General features: G+C 53.7%; 1 long non-coding RNA gene across 1 annotated transcript; it reads left to right on the forward strand.

Annotated features, from left to right (window-relative positions):
• Positions 1–55: 55 nt before the first annotated feature.
• LOC147600081 (uncharacterized) lies at positions 56–9,569 on the forward strand. Its single transcript, XR_015259104.1, has 2 exons — positions 56–229; positions 5,642–9,569. It is a non-coding gene; the product is annotated as an uncharacterized LOC147600081 (long non-coding RNA).
• Positions 9,570–15,371: the final 5,802 nt, after the last annotated feature.

A 15,371-nucleotide genomic window follows, 5' to 3' on the forward strand; every position in this document is an offset into this window, starting at 1 on the left:
GGGGAGCGGGGGGGCTCAGCGCTGGCCCCGCCGGCGGCCAGGAGCCGCAGGGGTAGCGGGGTGCTGTGCGGGCCCGCTCTCCGGTGCCTCGGAAAGGTGCCGGCTGCGGGAGACGAAAGCAAACGTCGGCCCTCTCCTCCAGAAGGGCCTGGGGAGCTGCCGGGCCTCACGGGGATCCCCGGGAAGGGGGTGGAGCAACCGGCCCTGGAACTTCACCATTTCCAAGCAGGTGATGGACAGGAAGGTGACCAGGAGGAGCCTGCATGCGTTGGCCAAGAGGAAATGATACTTTCCCTTGGTAATCCAAAGCAGCGTGGCCAGCAGGTCGAGGGAGGGGATTCTGCCCCTCTACTCTGCCCTGGTGAGACCCCACCTGGAGTACTGTGTCCAGTTCTGGAGCCCCCAACATCAGAAGGACATGGAGCTGTTGGAGAGGGTCCAGAGGAGGCCATGAAGATGATCAGAGGGCTGGAGCAGCTCTGTGAGGCCAGGCTGAGAGAGCTGGGGCTGTTCAGCCTGGAGAAGAGGAGGCTCCGGGGAGACCTGAGAGCGGCCTTCCAGTGCCTAAAGGGGGCTGCAGGAAAGGTGGGGAGAGACTCTTCAGCAGGGCCTGGTGTGATAGGACTAGGGGTAATGTTTTTAAAATTGAGGGAGGTAGATTCAGATTGGATATCAGGAAGAAATTTTTTACGCTGAGGGTGGTGGAGCACTGTCCCAGGTTGCCCAGAGAGGTGGTGGATGCCCCATCCCTGGAAACATTCCAGGCCAGGTTGGATGAGGCTCTGAGCAACCAGATCTGGTTGGAGATGTCCCTGCTCCTGGCAGGGGGGTTGGACTGGGTGGGCTTTAATGGTCCTTTCTGACCCAAACCATTCTGTCATTCAGTGATTCCCCACCTTCCACTGCAGGTGGTACAAAACTGGCTGAGGCATCAGAGGGTCATGCTGCCGTCCAGAGGGACCTCGACAGGCTGGAGAACTGGGCTGAGGGGAACCACATGAAGTTGAACTGAGGGAAGTGCAAAGCCACTTCCCCTGGGGAAGAATTACCCCCTGCACCAGGACATAGAATCATAGAATCATAGAATAGTTAGAGTTGGAAGGGACCTTCAAAGGTCATCTAGTCCAACCCCCCTGCAAGAAGCAGGGACATCCCTGACTAGATCAGGTTGCTCAGAGCCCCATCCAGCCTGGCCTTGAACGATTCCAGGGATGGGGCATCCACCACCTCTCTGGGCAACCTGTTCCAGTGCTCTACAACTCTCATTGTAAAAAATTTTTTTCTCATATCTAATCTAAACCTACCTCCTTCTAATTTAAACCCATTACCCCTTATTCTATCACAACAGGCCCTACTGAACAGCTTCTCCCCATCTTTCCTGTAGGCCCCCTTGAGGTATTGGAAGACCGCTATCAGGTCTCCCCGGAGCCTCCTCTTCTCCAGGCTGAACAGCCCCAACTCTCTCAGCCTGTCCTCATAGGAGAGGTGCTCCAGCCCTCTGATCATCTTTGTGGCCCTCCTCTGGACCCTTTCCAACTGGTCCATGTCTTTCTTGTGTTGGGGACTCCAGAACTGGACGCTGTACTCCAGGTGGGGTCTCACCAGGGCAGAGTAGAGGGGCAGAATCACCTCCCTCGACCTGCTGGCCACGCTCCTCTTGATGCAGCCCAGGATGCAGTTGGCCTTCTGGGCCGCAAGGGCGCATTGCCCACTCATGTTGAACCTCTCATCTACCAACACTCCCAGGTCTTTCTCCTCAGGGCTGCTCTCGATCCATTCTCCACCCAGCCTGTATTTGTGCCTGGGATTGCCATGACCCTCGTGCAGGACCTTGCACTTGGCCTGGTTGAACTCCATGAGGTTGGCACGGGCCCACCTCTCCAGCCTGTCCAGGTCCCTCTGGATGGCATCCCTCCCTTCCAGCGAGTCGACGGCACCACACAGCTTGGTGTCATCGGCGAACTTGCTGAGGGTGCACTCTATCCCACTGTCCATGTCGCCGACAAAGATGTTGAACAGGGCCGGGCCCAACACGGACCCCCTGAGGGACGCCACTGGTGACCGGTCTCCACTTGGACATTGAGCCGTTGACCACCACTCTCTGAGTGCGGCCATCCAGCCAACTCCTTATCCACCGAGTGGTCCATCCATCGAACCCATGCCTCTCCAGTTTAGAGAGAAGGATGTCGTGCGGGACAGTGTCAAAAGCTTTGCACAAGTCCAGGTAGATGATGTCAGTTGCTCGTCCCTTGTCCACGGATGCCGTCACCCCGTCATAAAAGGCCAACAAATTGGTCAGGCACGATCTGCCCTTGGTGAAGCCATGTTGGCTGTCACCAACCACCTCCTTGCTCTCCATGTGCCTTAGCATGGTTTCCAGGAGAATCTGCTCCATGACCTTGCCAGGCACAGAGGTGAGGCTGACCGGCCTGTAGTTGCCTGGGTCTTCCTTGTTCCCCTTTTTAAAAATGGGGGTTATGTTCCCTCTCTTCCAGTCATTGGGGACCTCACCAGACCGCCACGACTTCTCAAATATGATGGCCAGTGGCTTGGCAACTTCATCCGCCAGTTCCCTCAGGACGCGCGGATGGATCTCATCAGGCCCCATGGACTTGTGCACCTTCAAGTTCCTTAAATGATCTCGAACCTGCTCTTCGAGCACTGTGGGCGGTTCTTCATCCTTGCAGTCCCTGCCTGTGCCTTCCACAGCTTGGGTGGGGAGACAAGAGTTCTTATCAGTGAAGACTGAGGCAAAAAAGTCATTGAGTACCTCAGCCTTCTCCACATCCCGGGTAACCACGACACCCGTTACCTTCCGGAGGGGGCCTACATTCTCCTTGGATTTTCTTTTGTCCCCTACATACCTGTAAAAGCTTTTCTTGTTACTTTTTATATCCCTGGCCAGATTCGATTCCATCAGGGCTTTAGCCTTCCTCACCCTATCCCTGGCCGCTCGCACAGTCACTCGGTAGTCCTCCCAGGCTACCTGTCCCAGCTTCCACCCTCTATAGGCTTTCCTCTTCACTTTCAGTTGGTCCAGGAGCTCCTTGCTCATCCACGCTGGCCACCTGGCCTTTTTGCCCGACTTTTTCTTCATCGGGATGCACCTCTGCTGAGCTTGGAGGAGGTGCTCCTTAAATATGGACCAACTTTCCTGGGCCCCTCTTCCCTCCAGGGCCGCCTCCCATGGCACTTTGCCCATGAGGTTCCTGAAGAGGCCGAAGTCCGCCTTCCTGAAATCTAGGGCAGAGAGCTTACTGTGCAGTTTCCTTGCCGCCCCGTGGATCTTGAACTCCACCGCGTCATGGTCACTGCAGCCAAGGCTGTCCATCAGTTTCACGTCCCCCACCAGCCCCTCCCTGTTGGTGAGCACAAGGTCCAGCATGGCACCCCTCCTTGTCGGCTCCTCTATCGCCTGCAGGAGGAAGTTATCATCCACGCATTCCAGGAACCTCCTGGACTGCCTGTACCCTGCCGTGTTGTCTCTCCAACAGATGTCAGGGTGGTTGAAGTCCCCCATGAGGACCAGGGCTCGTGACCGCTGTGAGGCTGCTCCTATCTGGCTATAGAGCGCCTCGTCCGCTCTGTCTTCCTGGCCAGGCGGCCTGTAACAGACCCCCACCGTAACATCCCCCGTCCGTCCCTGTCCTCTGATCTTAACCCGTAAGCTCTCTGTCAGCTCCTCCCCCATCCCCAGGCAGAGCTCCACGCACTCCAGCCGGTTGCTGACATAGAGAGCGACACCCCCTCCTCGTCTTCCCTGCCTGTCTTTTCTAAAAAGCCTGTACCCCTCCATGTTGACGCTCCAGTTGTAAGAGTCATCCCACCACGTCTCCGTGATGCCAACAAGGTCGTAGCCCTGCTCGCGTGCACGCATCTCCAGTTCTTCCTGTTTATTTCCCATGCTGCCTGCGTTGGCATAGAAACACTTCAGCAGGGCCCCCGATAAAACCGACTTGCTGGCTGGAGTGACAGGTGTTCTTTTGTATCGCAGATTAGGTTTATTTGCACCTACCTGCGATCCTTCCCTGACTTCTGGGCGCTTGGTGCTGGCACTGGCGCCATGCCGATAGCCGTGGGCTGAACTGTGCTCCCCCTCCCCCAGCAACACTAGTTTAAAGCCCTCCGGACAAGTCTGGCAAGCCTACGTCCAAGCACAGTCTTCCCATTCTCATTTAGGTGTACGCCATCCAGCCCTAGCAGCCCGGGCTTCTCAAAGCACGCCCCATGGTCAAGATACCCAAAGCCCTGGCTGTAACACCACTCCCTGAGCCATGAGTTGACTTGCCAGATACGCCTGGCCCTTTCAGGCCCCTGCCCTTCGACCGGGAGGATAGAGGAGAATACCACTTGAGCCCCAGAGTCTTTGACTGTAGAACCCAGGGCTCTGAAATCCCTTTTGATGTTCATTAGGCTGCTGCTAGCTGTGTCGCTGGCCCCCACATGAAAGACCAGTAATGGATAATAGTCTGTAGGCCGTATGAGGCCAGGTATTCTCTTGGTAACATCTCTGACACGAGCCCCCGGGAGACAGCACACCTCCCGAGAGAGTGGATCAGGTCGGCAGATGGGTGCCTCCGTCCCCCTCAGGAGAGAGTCACCCACTACTACCACTCGCCTCTTTTTCTTGGAAGCACTGGTAATCACACGAGCCGGTCGGGCTACCTCGCACGGCTCCTGTGCCTCCCCCGAGGTGCTGGGTCTTACTTCTTCGGTCTGCAGAGCAGCAAAGCGGTTCTGCAGGGGCACCTCGGGTTTCTGGGGAAGCTTCTTCTTCCTCCTGTTGCGTTTTATCCTTGCAGTTTTCCATTGGTTGGCATCTTCTCTCCTGATTGCTTATGTTGTGTGTAGGTGGGGGGGGGTTTGATTGGTTCACTGGGTGCTGCGGTTCCGGTGGAGACTGCGCCTGGAACCAGGCATCCAGCTCCCTCTCCGCCTCCCTGATGTCCCGCAGCCTCCTGACCGCCTCCTGCAGCTCAGCCACCTGCCGCAGGAGCTGCTCCACCTGGGCACACCTTCTGCAGCCAGGGCTGCCGCCTGCCCCTGCCCCGGGAGCGGGGTCCAGGCACTGCCTGCAGCCCGAGCTCTGCACCGCAGCCTCCCCCCTCGGCTGCTCCGTCTGCACGGAGGCATCGACCGCCGCAGGGGGTGCCGGTGCAGACCTTCCGGCCGGAGGCGCAGCCTTTGTTCTCAGGCGGGTGTTGACCATGTCGCCCTGAGAGCCGGGAATCACCAGGTGAGTCACCAAGTGAGAGGCGTGAATCACCCAGTGCCCCGGGGCGGCGCCCTCGCTGACGCGCCCTTCCTGCGCAAACTGCCGCGCCGTGGCACGCCCTGTTTGCCGGTCCTGTTCGCCGCGCTCCGGGTCGCTGGCGCTCCCTAGGCCCCGCTTTATCCGGGGAGAGGGGCCGGACCGCCGGTGCCCCCTGGCTCCGCCCACGTCTCGTCAGCCGCTCTCGCGCGAGCTGCGGGCTCCTGGCGCCTCGCTCAGCTCCCCCCTGAGCTTCCATGCTGGGGACTGAGTGGTTGGAAAGCAGCTCTGCAGAGAAGGATCTGGGGTCCCAGAGTGATAAACTGGACATGATACAAGATGATAGGAGAAAGAAGAGGTTTCATCTTGATAGGGAATTTTTTTTTACAGTGAGAACAATCACTTGCTGGAACAATCTCCCCAGGGACCTGTTAAAGTCCCCATCGCTGGAGAATTTCAAGATATGACCAGACAGGATGCAAGATAGCCTCATCCAGGCTCCCTTTCCCACAAGAGACTGGACCAGATGATCTTTGGAGGTCCCTTCCAGCCTGGGCTCCTCTATGATCTACGAGTCTATGAGCCCATGGAATGGGTTGACCCCTGCTAACAGCCAAGCACCCCCACATCCGCTCACTCACTCCCCTCTTCCACAGCATGGGTGGAAAACAGGAGGTGATGAGATGGCTCATGGATCAAGATAAAGACAGTTTAATAGATGAAGGAAAAGGTGTGTACACAAGCAATGCAAAATAAGAAATTTATTCATTGCTTCCTGTTGGCAGGCTGATGTTAAGCCACTTTCTGGGAAGCAGGACCTCAGCACACATAGCATTTCCTTGGGAAGACCAACGCCATCACCACAAATGTCCCCTTGTCCTCTTCCTTTTCAGCCGGTGCTGGGGCAGCTGGCTCTGGATGCTGTAAGGGGAGGCAGGAAGGTCCACAGATCCAGGTGTGCTCCCTGGCCTGGCAACGCATCCCTCCCAGGGTACGCAATGGCTCTGCCACCACGATGGCCCCTTGCCAGGCCCTGCCTGGCCCTGGCACCTGGCCCCCACTCATCACACCCCGCCTCTGCTCTGTCTGGACTAGTTAGCCAAGGGGTTGGTTATGAATGATCTGAGCTCTCCCCATGATGCAACAGCTGCTGCCTGCCTCAATACACAGCCTCAGCTGGGGAACACACGCAGACATTCACACGCATGCCTGCAGATGCTGTGGGAAAGTGAGCTGTGTGGGGCACCAGATCATGGCCCCGGCATGTGTGTGGGATTGTGTCCCCTCCTTGCCCACAAGATTGGTGTTCCCATGTGTGCTGAGTCTGACTGGGGTTGAGCTGATTCTGTTCACAACAGCCCATATGGTGCTGTCGTTTGGATTTGTGACCAAAATTGTGTTTTGGTACCCAGCGAGTGGGCTGGGTTGGGCAAGAGGTTGGAAGGGCAGACAGCTGGGACAGCTGACCCCAACTGACCAAAGGGATATTCCATACCATATGACACTGTGCTCAGCAATAAAACTGCAAAGTGGCAGTGGGGGCCATTGCGTGGGGACTGGCTGGGCATTGGTTTGCTTGTGGGAGGTGATGGGTTACTGCCTTTGCATAACTTGTTTTGGTTTTTTTTGTTGGTGGTGGTGTTTTTCCTTTCTTCTTCCTCTTTCCTTTGCTTCTTAAACTGTCAACTAGTGCTTGCTGCCAAGAGGCTCTGTCATGGGAGAGAAAGTAGTGCTTCCTACTGCTGCATGTGTTGGAGGCATGCCGGGGGTGGGGGACTGACTCGTTGGCATGCTCCTGCTCCTGATCTGTGATATCCTTGGAGCCTGCAGGAGTGTGGGCCTGGCTCTGTGGGGCTACTGAGACAGGGAACTGTTTTGAGGAGAGGGTGCTGTCTTGCTGGGGCTGAAGTAGCCCTGACCCTCCCTCTGGCCTGCTAGGCCACCTTTGCCTGGCTGCAACTCACCCTCTCCCCATAGTTCCCACATGCCATATCCCTCCCTCTCGCTAAGTCCACAGGAACTCGACTGCCTGTCCTCCAGTTCACAGGGCCATATCTGTCCCACTGCCCCAGTTCTGCAGCAGTGAGCAAACTGGCACAGAAGAAACCAGGCATGGCCTCTCTCAGCATCCCTGGTGTTTTTATTTCAGGGTCATGCTGGGGGGCCCAGCTGTCTCGCTTGGAAGCAGGGCAAGGGGACGCAGCATGCATGGTCCCCAGAGCCTGGCTCTTCCTCCTGGACCCTCCGCAGCCATGATGGGTCTTCGCTTGTCCCTGGCAGGTAGCAGAGCCAGCTGCTCCCATTGCTGATCCACTGCCTGGACAGAAACTGGACATGCTGGCGGGGCACAGAGGGGTTGTGGTCCTTGTGCTCAGCTGGAATCTTCAGCATCTGGGACCTCCAGGGCCTCGCTGCTGCTGCTGCTGTTGTCACCACCCCTGCTGCCACAGCCCTGCATAGGAACTGAAGCAACCGCATAATGGTGAGCCAACCCATCATGGTCATCCTCCACCTGCAGGCCATGATGGGCCCCCGGCAGCAACAGCGTCAGCCCAGTGGGGCCTTCAAGGGGACCCAAGCAGATGGGGCAGGGATCCCCCTGCCAGGAGCGCCTGGCAGCTCCCCATGCCGCTGGCTCAGGCCTGGTCGCCTCCATTGCTGCCATCAGGACTCGGTGTCCTGTCAGCTGCTGGTGGGACTTGATGTCTTGCTGCTGGTGGCAGGACTTCATGGGTGCTGCTGGCAGGACTCGGAGGTTCAGCTTCTGCTGGTGGGACTTGGTGACTCTTTGGCTGCTGACAGGTCCCAGCATCTGGCGTGCTGTGGCAGGACTCGATGGCTTGGATGCTGCCCACAGGGCTCGATGTCTCATGTGCCGCCGGTGGCAAGCGACGCTGGCATGTAGTGTTGCCCACTGCAAGTGACGTCCATGGGGTTACTGTGACTCTCTGGTGATATCACAGCTCTCTGGGGCACAGGTGGGAGTGTACCCAGGAGCTTCCCCAGCCTCAGAAACAGAGTGCAATGCAAAGCCCATCTGGCAGCATGTTTCACAACTCCAGGTTTGCTCAGGCCCTTTTCAGGCAGTCCCTGCTGTTGGTTGTGCCAGCGTCACACACTCACAGAGCGGCTGGGGTTGGCAAGGAGCTCCGCAGGTCATCTGGTCCAAGTCCTTGCTGAAGGAAGGCCCCTCTGGGTCAGCTGGACCCTGGGCACTACTGCAGCCTGGCTCCATCTTCTTTGTGCCCTCCCTTCAGCTATTTGTATGTGTGGAGAAGATCCCCTGAGGCTTCTCTTCTCCAGGCTGAACAGTCCCATTTCTCTGAGCCCCTCCTCATTGGAGAGATGTTCCAGTCCCTTCCCCATTTTGATGGCCCTTTGCTGGACTGTCTCCAGTCTGTCCCTGTCTCTCTTGTCTGGGGAGCCCAGCACTGGACACAGCACTCCAGGGGAAGAATCTTCGCCCTCAGCCTCCTGGCAATGCAAAGTTCTTTCTCCCCCAAGCCTTCTGCTGTCTCCAGAACTGTGAGAAGTTTCTGTGCCATCATTTGGTGGCCCCATTTAGCGTTTTCCTTTTCAAATACAGGAGCTCTGGAACATAACGTAGGATCTGTTGGATTGTTTGCCTCCTTTTCCACTTTTCCTGAAAATACTGTTGTAGAACTACATGCTGAAACCACTGATCTGAATAATTTCGCGCTCCCTGCAAATACAATTGGGATGCCACTGAGAAGCCAGAGCAGACATTTCCAAAATAGCTAAGATTTTAAATCCCTTTAGCTGAGGGTGATCTTGGGTCCTGAAGAAAGCTACAGGTGCAAACCAGACCCGTCGTGCCCTCACACACAGTTTCTGCACAATGGTTGGCATCAGAAAGCTTGTGAGAAAGAAATGTCACCACCAAGGCATTCCCTAGAGCCACAAACTCGCCACAGAAAGCCTTTGGAGACAATTGATGGAGAAATCCAGAATTGTCTCTCCTACCTCTGCTGTAGCCTGAAGCAGTGCTAGACCTTTGCCACCCTCCCCGCTGAGGAACTCGATGACAGATTTTGTAAAGGTCAAAGGCTGCATCATGACTTCTGAGTTAGAAAAAAGAACTGCCAAGATCGATCCTCACTGATGGCAGTTTCTCTTCTGTCCATTGGCTCACAGTTGACACCCAAACTTTTGTGGTATTCTATAGTGAAGCTAGATAAGGTCTGGTGCTGATCTCCAGGACTGCCCCGAGTCCTTTCAAATCAGTTGGATGGCACCATCAGGATCGGGTCCTGCTGTTACCGAAAGCCAGAATAAAACTCCTTAACAGCAATGGGAAGTTAAGAAGCAGGCACTTCTTTATTGCAACGCTGGGCGCACGGGGGATCGCTCCACCTAGCATAGAATCATAGAATCCCAGAATGGTTAGGGTTGGAAGGGACCTTCAAAGGTCATCTAGTCCAACCCCCCTGCCAGGAGCAGGGACATCTCCAACCAGATCTGGTTGCTCAGAGCCCCAGCCAACCTGGCCTGGAACATTTCCAGGGATGGGGCATCCACCACCTCTCTGGGCAACCTGGGACAGTGTTCCACCAACCTCAGCGTAAAAAATTTCTTCCTAATATCTGATCTGAATCTGCCTTCCTCTATTTTAGAACCATTACCCCTTGTCCTGTCACAGCAGGCCCTGCTGAAGAGTCTCTCCCCACCTTTCCTGCAGACCCCTTTAGGCACTGGAAGGCCGCTCTCAGGTCTCCCCGGAGCCTCCTCTTCTCCAGGCTGAACAACCCCAGCTCTCTCAGCCTGGCCTCACAGCAGAGCTGCTCCAGCCCTCTGATCATCTTTGTGGCCTCTTCTGGACCCTCTAGAACTGGTCCATGTCCTTCTGATGTTGGGGGCTCCAGAGCTGGACGCAGTGCTGCAGGTGGGGTCTCACCAGGGCAGAGTAGAGGGGGAGAATCACCTCCTTGACCTGCTGGCTACACTTCTCTTGATGCAGCCCAGGATGCGGTTGCCTTTCTGCACTGTGAGCGCACATTGCCGGCTCATGGTGAGCTTCTGGTCCACCATCACTCCCAAGTCCCTCTCCTCAGGGCTGGTCTCTATCCATCTCCACCCAGCCTGTGTTTGTGCCTGGGATTGCCATGACCCTTGTGCAGGACCTTGCCCTTGGCCTGGTTGGACTTCATGAGGTTGGCAGGCCCACCTCTCCAGCCTGTCAAGGTCCCTCTGGATGGCATCCCTCCCCTCCAGCGTGTCGATGGCACCACACAGCTTGGTGTGGTGAGGGTCAGCGACCTTGCTGAGGGTACACTCTATCCCACTGCATCGCCGTCCATCTTACTGTTTTATTCCTAAAAACTGGATCTCTTGTGCAGGCCCCTTGACTGTGCTTTGTTTTATGTCAAAACGGCTTTCAGAAGTATTTGGATTATTTCCTTTCCTTTTTCAAAAACTTCTGCTGCTGTGTTGCCCCATACGATGTCATCAATATATTGCAAGTGTTCTCAGCTCCACCCTTTTCCAGTGCAGCCTGGATCAGTCCATGGCAAATGGTGGGGCTGTGTTTCCACCCCTGGGGCAGTTGATTCCAGGTGTACTGGATGCCCCTCCAAGTGAAAGCAAACTGTGGCCTGCATTCTGCTGCCAGAGGGATTGAGAAGAACATACAAGTGATGTCAATGGTGGCACACCACTTGGCTGCCTTGGACTCCAGTTCATACTGAAGTTCTAGCATGTCTGGCACAGCAGCACTCAGTGGTGGTGTAACTTCATTCAGGCCACGATAGTCCACTGCTAGTGGATGGTCTCCACTCTCCACTAGATTTTCACAGTGGCCATATGGGACTGTTAAAAAGTGAGCGAGTCTTGCTGATCACTCCTTGGTTTTCCAATTGACAAATCAGCTTATGGATGGGGATCAGGGTGTCTTGGTTGGTGTGATATTGCTGCTGGTGCACCGTGGTGGTAGTGATTGGTACCTGTTGTTCTTCGACCTTCAGCATCCCCACAATGGAAGGGTCCTCCAAGAGCCTGGGCAAGGGAGACAGCTGTTTAATTTCCTCCATTTCTACAGTGGCTATACCAAGAGGCCACCAGTACCCTTTCGGGTCTTTGAAATACCCTCTCCTGACATAGTCTATACCAAGGATGCACAGAGCATCTGGGCCAGTCACTATGGGGTGCTTTTGAGACTCATTCCTAGTCAGACTCAATTCAGCCTCTAGTACAGTCAGCGGTTGGGATCCTCCTGTCACTCCAGAAACACAGATGGATTCTGCCTCTTCATGACTCTGTGGCATTAGGGTACACTGTGCACCAGTGTCTGGTAGAGCCTTGCACTCCTGTGGGTCTCATGTGCCAGGCCATGGAACCCATACAGTCTAGTAAACTCGGTTGTCCTTCTCCTCCGCCGGGCTGGAGACAGGGCCCCTCTAGTCCTGTTCATAGTATTTGCTACTCACTTCTTGTAAATATGAATCAGAATTCCCTTCCAGAGGATCAGAGATGAGATCAGCCCTTCTATTCTGTCTGGGGAACTGTCCATTGAGGACTGGAGCAGTAGTTTTCCTGGGAGAACCTCCGTTTGCGATTGTTTTTCCTTGCAACTCACATTTCCATGCCTCTGGAGCCAGTGTAGGTTTCCCAACCCACTTCCTCATGTCCTCTCCTTGGTCACGCAAGGTAAATCACAAGGTACCTCACTCCGTGTACCATCTCTTTTGAGCAGGGGAACGTTTACTCCTAATAGCTGAAATACTGGTCTGTACAGGTGGGGAGTAGGACCTATCCTCTTTGAATTGCTGGAACTCTACAGCCGAGACAAGGAAGGAAGAGAGATTTTCTTTGTATTGCCAGAGTTGACCAGCCAATCCATCCACTGTTGGTCCCTCTCCATCTTTCCAACTCAGTACTGACAATGAATTGGCATATGATGATTGCACGCTCCGTATAAACTTCCACCACATGGTTCGTGTGCACTGGACTTCATCTGGATCTTTGGGTGACTCCTCGCTGTCTAGGTCACTATAAATGGCTTCCAGCATGGCTGATTCCCTTAGGTACTGGATACCTCTCTCTGTGGTGGTCCACTTGCCTGGGTGATATGTGACATCTTCCTTGAAGGGATATCTTTCCTTCATACTTGACAGGAGCTGCCTCTAGAGGCTGAGAGCTTGTGTACCTCTTCTAATCGCTTTGTCGATGTCCCCCTCCCTAGAGATCCCAGCTGTTTGGCTTCCTTACCCTCTAATACCAGGCTACTGGCCCCACTATCCCAGTATCAGAGCAGCCAAGTAACAAAGTGCTCGCCCGGACGATGGCCAAAATCTTTTTGCTTGTCCCACAGCTCACTCAGGGATAGAGATTGGGTGGTTTCAGTCTTGTTTATAAGTTCTTCCTCCTCCTCTCTTCATCATGGTCCTGGTCTTTCTCATCCCTTACTAAACGAGCTGACTTTCACTTCCAAGATTGCTTCTTCTGTATAGGGGCGACCGATACCGACACGAGTTGGTTCTCTGATGCAGCTGCACTGTGTGTAGCAGGGGTTGGGCCAGCCGCAGTGCCTATCGCCAGGGCTGGAGTAGCCACAGTGCCTGTCGTGGAGGCTGGGCTAGCCACAGTGCTGGTAGCTGGGGCTGGAGTAGCTGCAGCGTCCATCACGGAAGCTGGAGTAGCCGCAGTATGTGTTGGTTGATTTTCCCTCCCTTCTCCCTGAGGGTGCTGTGTAAGGCTGAGCAGTGTTTGGTAGATAATAGCCAGTGCCCAACACAGAGCAATAAGCTGTGCCTCTTTGGAATAGCCATGGCATTTTCCTTTAAAATATTCTATCCCTTCATCAGGATTCTGTAGATGTTCGGTAGTGAAGTTACAGACCATTGGAGGTGAGAAGCTCTCTAGGTACCTGCCTGTGTCCTCCCACATGCCGTGCCACCTCTGCCCATCCAACCTCGAGGCAGATCTCTGGGTGATTTTTTAAAATAGTTCGTTAATCCTAATCAAAACCTGAAACACATTCAGGAGACAGAGCAATAGGAGTATGCTGGCTTGCACATCCCAAGAATATTCAAAATTCTCGAGAGCTGATGCCACTAGCCTGAAGGAAGAAGGGAAGGTGAAAGAGCAAGGGAAAGTATCCTCCTCTGACTTCCCCATAGATTGGTTCTCCAAGGAGAAAAAGTAAAAAGTGCAATTATTAATAATTCTTGCAAAATGGCGCCCAAGGTATGGAGATGCCAACAATGCCAAATACAAGGACCAGACTGATTTCATGACCAGTGATGTTATCCTACCATAAGCCAGTAGTGCCCAGTACAACAAAATGAGAATTCTCACCCGTTTCCAAGAAGTGATAAGCAGCACCACAGGAAATATGTGATGCAACTGAGGATTTACATAACACAACCATGCAAACATATAGTACAACATTGTGACCAGGGACTCAAATAAAAATAATGAGCACTTGTAAGAGCTTTAACACATGCTAGTCAGATCTGTTGTTACCTCAACCTTTCATGCACCACATTAGGCGCCAAAAGACCTGTTGTGGTTTAGGTACAGTCAGCAATCAAGTACCACACAGCTGCTCAATCACCCTCACCCTCCCCAGGGGACAGGGGAGAGAATCTGGAAAAAAAGAAAATTCATGGATTGAAATAAAGGTAGTTTACTAGGATAGCAAAAGAAAATATATTAATATATAGATATAATAATAATAAAAAAATAACAATAATAATTTAAAACCCCAAAACAAAGAAGCAAAGAAAGCCAACAAATGATGCGCAATTTCTGAGCACCTGATGACTGATACAGCCTGTCCTGAGCAGCAATCATGGAACAAAAATATCCCTATAAACGATCCCAGAATGATTCCGAACAGCGAGAGAGAAAAAAGAGAGAGCTCACCGGGTCACCCCCGCCACTTAACTACTGAACATGATGTTTATGGCATGAAATACTCTCTTTGCCCACATTGGGTCAACTGTTCTGGCTCTATCCCTCCGAGCTTCCTGTACTTGCACATCAGCGAAATCTGGGAAGCCAGAAAGTGACCTTGGTCTCTTTAGCAACAGCTAACAACATCAGTGTGTTTATCAACATTCTTCAATTCCGAAATCCAAAACACATCAGCTACTGAGAGGAAAATTAACTCCATTGGAAGGCTAGTCATTCAGGAAAGCGCAGACCCTCAGTGTTTGTGAACCAGTAGATGAACTGGTGAGAAACAGCAAAAGCTTTCAGTGCGGGTACTTCATGTGTGGGAGCAATGATCTGATGTTCACCATTTTGAGGTCTTTTTTCCTCTGGGAGGCTGGGCTGAGTTGATGGTAAACATCGGAGTGCTGGTCGTCCACGAAAAAGCAGAGGCCGAATTTTGTTTGTGAGCCTGTAGATATGCTGGCAAGGGATGTTGAGGAGCTGCAAGAGCTTTCAGTGCTGGTACATTTGCCAGTTTGAGGCCTTTTTTGCGATCGGACCGAGTAGATGGTAAACGTTGTAGCACTAGTCAGCCCACAAAGCACAGAGCCCCAGTGTTTGCGGGCCTGTAGATGCAGTGGCAAGGCCCAGTGACAAGCAGCAGGAGCTTTCCATGCTGGCAGTTTTCATGTGGCAGCAATGATAAAAAGTTCACTGTTTTGAGGCCTTTTGATGGGCAACTGAGCTGAGTTGATAATAAACATCAGAGTGCTAGTCGTCCAGGAAAGCGCCCCAATGTTTGTGAACCAGTAGATGCATTGGCAAGGCCCAGTGATGAGTAGCAAGAGCGGTCGGGCTGAGTTTATGGTAAACGTCAGAGCATTAGTTGCCCAGGAAAGCCCTGAGCCCCACTGTTTGTGGGCCTGTAGATGCGCTGGCAAGAACTGGTGAGAAGCAGCAAGAGCTTTAAGTGCTGGTACTTTTCGTGTGGGAGCAATCGTCCGACATTTGTTGGTTTGAGGCCTTTTTTCCAATGGGTGGCCTCTACAAGCAGATAGCGAAAGTCAGAGTGCTAGTCATCCAGTGAAGCAGAGAGACCCATTTTTGATTGTGGGCCTGTAGATGCAGTGGCAAGTGCCGGTGAGGAGCTGCGAGACCTTTCAATGCTGGCACTTCTCATGTGGCAGCAATTGTCTGACAATTGCCATTTTGAGGTCTTTTTTCC

The sequence above is a fragment of the Chlamydotis macqueenii genome, chromosome 7 (assembly GCF_036417535.1).
Source record: "Chlamydotis macqueenii isolate bChlMac1 chromosome 7, bChlMac1.mat, whole genome shotgun sequence".
In the NCBI taxonomy this organism is placed as follows: Eukaryota; Metazoa; Chordata; class Aves; order Otidiformes; family Otididae; genus Chlamydotis; species Chlamydotis macqueenii.